Source organism: Lissotriton vulgaris, chromosome 2_1, assembly GCF_964263255.1.
Source record: "Lissotriton vulgaris chromosome 2_1, aLisVul1.2, whole genome shotgun sequence".
Classification (NCBI taxonomy): domain Eukaryota; kingdom Metazoa; phylum Chordata; class Amphibia; order Caudata; family Salamandridae; genus Lissotriton; species Lissotriton vulgaris.
Genome location: NC_141687.1, coordinates 1,909,979,843 through 1,909,985,842, shown reverse-complemented (window position 1 = coordinate 1,909,985,842; position 6,000 = coordinate 1,909,979,843).

The following is a 6,000-nucleotide window of genomic DNA, read 5'->3' as shown; positions in this document are numbered from 1 at the left end:
CCTATAGTGGCCAAAAACGATTCAGAAAAGGGGGTGGTGATGAACAGAGTGTCTGAATCAAGCAGACCACTCTTACCCAGTCCAAAGATCAGGGCTTGATCCATCACCGTTATTTATCTCACTGCACCATCCCAGTTCAGAATCTTGCTATATGCAAATCAGTCTGTCCCTGGCCCAGTGCATCATGGAAACAGGGCAGACTAAACTACCAAGCCAATTCTTCACCAGAAAGGAGACAAGCTACCGGGGACCGGTTTCTGGCATTTCAGCCGTCGTCGGCCCGGCTTGCTTGAATCCTGATGGTGCAGTGAGAAAGGGACTCATGTCTGAGTATACCCTGCCACACCTATAGTGGCCAAAAACGATTCAGAAAAGGGGGTGGTGATGAAAGAAGCAGCATTTCGCTCCAGCACGACTTCTGAGGTAACCTCGTCCAAGTGCTTTGGGGACTGAGAAGCCCCGACCCCGAGCAGCTCCTGCACCAAACACCAGCCCTCCAGCATCCACGAGATCTGCGTGGGGTCCTTCTGCCTGTTTGCTGCTCGACACGTTGTCTCGTCACTTGCCAGCTGGCTAGTGACCTCCTAGACGACGAGCTTCGAAATCTTCACTGCTGGTCTGGTTACTCCAGACTGGCCCTTGCACCCTTCCAAAAGAGGAGCTTCCCGGACCGTCCTGGTCCACTCCAGATGCGGTTTCCACTCACCGCGTGGGTTGCCTTTGCCAAGGCCTGTTGATTCCAAACCCGGATCCGACACCGCCGACAGCGAGAGCCTGCGTAGGACAGCTTATGCCTCCATTCTGGTTGTCGAAGACACTACCTGGTCCACGTGGCTGCAGAGACAAGTGTCCACCCTCACCTGATCGCGACGACGACATCTAGTTCCACTCCTGGTTCCACTCCAGTCACTGGCTAGTGACTTGGAACATTGTCCCCTCTGCTTTCAGGTTCTCCTCTTCACTGATCCACCCTTGGATCACACCGGACATCTTCCTCCCGATCGCCTGCAGCATCTTTTCTTCCAGGCTCCATAGACTTCAACGCCGGAACCCGACACGACTTCGCACCTATGCACCCGCAGCCTGTGGGTGAGGTAACACGAGCATTTCGGTGCTCAAGGGTAGCTTGACTCTCCTAGTGTCCAGTTCCACAGTCGTTTTAGTCCTACATAGTCAGGATTGTCTGTACTCACCTTTTTCTTGAACTGTACTGTCCATAGACACTGTTACGTATCTCGCGTGTGAGTACACACTCTGCACACGCGTTCTGTGGGCCTCCTATTACCTACCTAGAGTTAGTGTAGCGTGGTCCCAGCGATCCTACAGCCTCTGGACAGCTCCATTCCTTTTATCGACTTTCACATTCCAATTACTTAGTATATGGTTTGTCGTGCCCCTAGGGCACCATTGTAATTTGTGCAACTTAAACGTATTTTTACTAAGAGATTGTCATCTGCTTAGCCCTCTGATCTCATAAAGAGTTCAGAGGTGTATGTTAGTTAATAAATATCTTGTTTATTTCCATAACAACCTGTGTGGTGTCCTTTCACTTGGTATTCAAGAGGTTATATGTGGTAAAACAGCTGGCTTCACATGCCAAAAGAGTTTAGCCTAAGACTGCTTTGTCCATGCTACCATTAGGATAGCTGGTCTACAAGGTTGACTTTACAACCAATCACCATAAGGGTTGTTTGGACTGATACAAGGTGATCACTAGAACTAGTGAGCATCATATATCAGGCCAACTTCTCACATACCAGGTTCAGCATTCCAAGCTGCAGCTGATGCAAAATGACAAGAGCAGACTGGCTCAGCACCCTCAGCACTGTTCAGTCTAGCCCAACAGACAACCTCGACTAGGACCTTGGGAGTGCCAGATGCTAGCAACAAAAGAGAATCACAAAGTTCCCCGGTAGGGCTGGGTAAAAAGGGTATGTGTGTGTATGGTGTAGAAGTAATAAACCAAGAGGGAAGAAGGACGGGGGAATTCCCTCTTGGGAACTAGAACCCTCACACACCCAGCAAGATAGGTGTCATGCTTCATCATATGGGTCCTGCTCCTCGTCAGACTGGCACTGCAATGTCTGACGGGCACCCGCGAAGGGGCTCTTTAGCGGAGATCTTTTGTTCCAGCCATATGGTGCATGCGTGTGAGAAGGCAGGTGAATATGTAGTCATGGAAAAGTGGTGGTGAATTAAAAAAGGTGGGTTAGTCCACAAGGAACTTTAATGGCATGGCTAACTCCCTTGGTTAAAATAGTAGGAGGGGAGATAGACACCACAAGTATTTGCGGCGAAAATATCTGCAACCCTCTCTTTAGGTCGACATGTTTCTTGCTAATCTAGCAATTCCTCAGGACCTCAGTGCTCAGTACTACACAGTGAATTAAAAACTTTTTGATACAACCTTGGATCTTAAGGTCTGTAATGGGACAGGCCAACTGGTCCTGCCTTGAATGATGCAACCCTAAGCGAATCCCTAAGGTGCCTCGCAGTCTGCTCTGTGGGACCTGCACAGAAGAGTCAGGGACCCAGGCAGTGTGCGGTCTCTGCCTGCAAACCTACCCCCACGCGTAATCCGTACGGGATCTGGAGCGACTGGTCAGTGCGAGATGCTCTCAGCAGTTTTTGAAGGCATTGCTTGCTGGTCCCAGAGTTTCCTATCTGTAAACCTGGTATCCTACTTTTATTCCATATTGTAGAAGAATCATGTAAGTGATTGTTATTAATGTTAATGCAATAGCAATGTATAGGAAGGTGTGTTAGTGTACTGATGGTAATTGCCTTTTCTTGTTGTTTCCAGTGTATTACATCCTCAAGAAACCATAAATTCCTACCTTCGCGAACACAGAAGGCTTCAGCAGCGACACATTCTGCTAAGCAGTGTGCATCGCTGCAGAGCAGATCCAGTATCGCGAGTCTCTCTTTTCATATTATGTCCCAACCCCATTCCCCGCCCCCAGGACAGTGCATGATTTATGTGTTTTATCCCTGCATCTCTCGCTTATCCGAGAGGGATAGGAGGTTCAGCGTCGATTCCAGTGACGTCCCTGCAGTTGGGACAAGGTGAGTGCATGACATTATCCAAGACCCAGGTGGTCTCCACTCGGTAAACTCATTTTCTGTGCTTGTCAAGGCTGCAATAAATTAAGACATGTTTTTGTCTTTGCAGCTCTTTAATAATGGTAAATTCATCTTTGAATTGCTGATTGTTGGGGCAAATTTTAACGCGTGTTACAGATTATTGGGTAATGGTTCAAATCAAAACATGAATTTAGGATTAATGTGGGATGATATAAATGTGACCATACACTAAGGTTTACTGATTGGTACAAAGTTGAATTTGGATAATGATAGCAATTCTTGACATATTTTAAGCATTATTAGCATCTTCATCCACACTTTTGTATAACATCTACACTGTTATTATGGTGATATTCTTTACATTTGATAGGCACTTTTGACATGATGGGGCCCCATCCCCACTTTAATATTTTGCACTTGCATATGATATATTTTTTTTAATACGGTTAGCATTTTGGCAGGATGCTTCATATCCCTGATGTGTCGCTTTCACTGACCCAGTCTTAGCAATACCTGTATTTGTCGTAACATCACAACTGCTTGTATGAGTCCTCGGCCTGAAAGAAGAGAGCTAACGACTGTGCTTTCATCAATGCACTCGCTCACCAATGTATCTATCCACGCATCCATGCACTCATTTATTCAACAATCTGTGCATGCACTCACTCGCTTATTCATCAAACTGTCGACGCTTTTAACGTTTTATCATATTTACTTTTCCATCCATTCAACCACACACACAAACTTGCCATTCAGCTAACGTGCACCTTCTCATATAAAATTGACTAACCTAATGAGAGACAGTTGTTCGAAGCTGTCCGAGTCGCTGTTGATAACTTTCCTAAGCCCGTACCTTCATCTCAGGGTGCATAAATTGAACAGGCGCGGTGCGTCCATTGGGGCGTAGGGGCGAAGCCCCACTAAGCCCCATGGACCCACCACGTCGTCACTAGAAGCCAAACACAATTATTTTAAAAAATCGCGCTATCTGCCGGCCGGGAAACTGGGAGACACCCGACCTTCCCGGAGTGCGCAAGGGGGGGGGGGGGGGGGCGGGGGGGGGGAGAGGGGGGGGAGGGGGGGGGGAGGATCTGGCTGCTGCAGCTGCGCAAGTGTATTTTTGGGCACAAACATGCCCGCGCATGCGCAGATCGTTTTCTTGTGAATTCCCCCTTAGAGAGAGGACCAGGGGGCGGGCCGCAGCCCCCGGGGTTACACAGGGCGACTGGGCGAGGAGTCATGGTGCCCCCCCAGCCAATCCTGGCGCAGGATTGGCTGGTCACTACATAGCCCTGTTACATAACCCCTGACGGATAGCACGGCCGACTTTGGTGATGGGAAACCAGGTTCGAGCCTCTTATCGAATCATAAAAATGTATACATGACTTACACTGGTGTTAAATAAATAGATATTTTAAAAAACAAATAAAAATGATGTTCCGACTAAGGTGTGAAATTGGTGTCGAATAAATACATGTTTTTAAAAACAATTAATATTAATCATGTATCATTGGTGCTGGAGTACAAGGTTCGAGACTGGTATTAAACACTGACAAGCTGTGTGCAAGTTATAGGGTCATAAAAATACATGAATGATGGATGGATGCATGAATGGATGCAGGATGAATGATGGGTGGATGAATGGATGGGTGGATGCATGAATGAATGATGGATGCAGGATGGATGCAGGATGGGTGGATGGGTAGATGAATGCATGATGGATGCAGGATGGATGCAGGGTGGATGGATGGGTGCATGAATGAATGATGGATGCAGGATGGGTGGATGGATGATGGATGAATGATGGGTGGATGAATGGATGGGTGGATGAATGAAGGATGGATGCAGGATGGGTGGATGGGTAAATGAATGAATGATGGATGCAGGGTGGATGGATGGGTGCATGAATGAATGATGGATGGGTGGATGGATGGATGGATGATGGATGAATGATGGGTGGATGAATGGATGCATGAATGAATGATGGATGCAGGATGGGTGGATGAATGAATGATGGATGCAGGATGGATGCAGGGTGGATGGATGGGTGCATGAATGAATGATGGATGCAGGATGGATGGATGGATGGATGCATGAATGGATGCAGGAATGGATGATGGATGGATGGGTGGATGGGTGGATGGATGGATGGATGCATGAATGATGGATGGATGCTGGATGGGTGGATGGATGGATGCTGGATGGGTGGATGGATGGATGGATGGGTGGATGAATGAATGATGGATGCAGGATGGATGGGTGGATGGATGGATGGGTGCATGAATGAATGATGGATGCAGGATGGATGGATGGGTGGACACATGAATGGATGCAGGATGGATGATGGATGGGTGGAAGGGTGGATGGATGGGTGGATGGATGGATGCATGAATGAATGAATGATGGATGGATGGATGCAGGATGGATGGGTGGATGGATGGATGGGTGGATGCATGAATGAATGATGGATGCAGGATGGATGGATGGGTGAATGCATGAATGAATGATGGATGCTGGATGGATGGGTGGATGCATGAATGAATGATGGATGCAGGATGAATGCAGAATTGGTGGATGGATGGATGGGTGGGTGGGTGGATGGATGGATGGGTGGATGCATGAATGATGTATGGATGGATGCAAGGTGGTTCGGGCTCGCTCGCTGCGGTGCAATATGCAAATTAGTTTACGCCACACCACTTTCAAATGTCACCAGCCGCCCCTGAAATTGAAGCTTTTGAGATGAGCCCAAATAACAGTTGCTAGGTATTAATGTTTGATGGGTTATCGATAACAACCAATACAGGCCGAATTCAAAGGAAAAGGCTCATCTCCCTAGTTTAAAACTTCAGTTCTGACGGTAACTTCGTGGTGCACAGTGAGTCAGATCTTGCTTATGCAACAGACTGGGTGTTT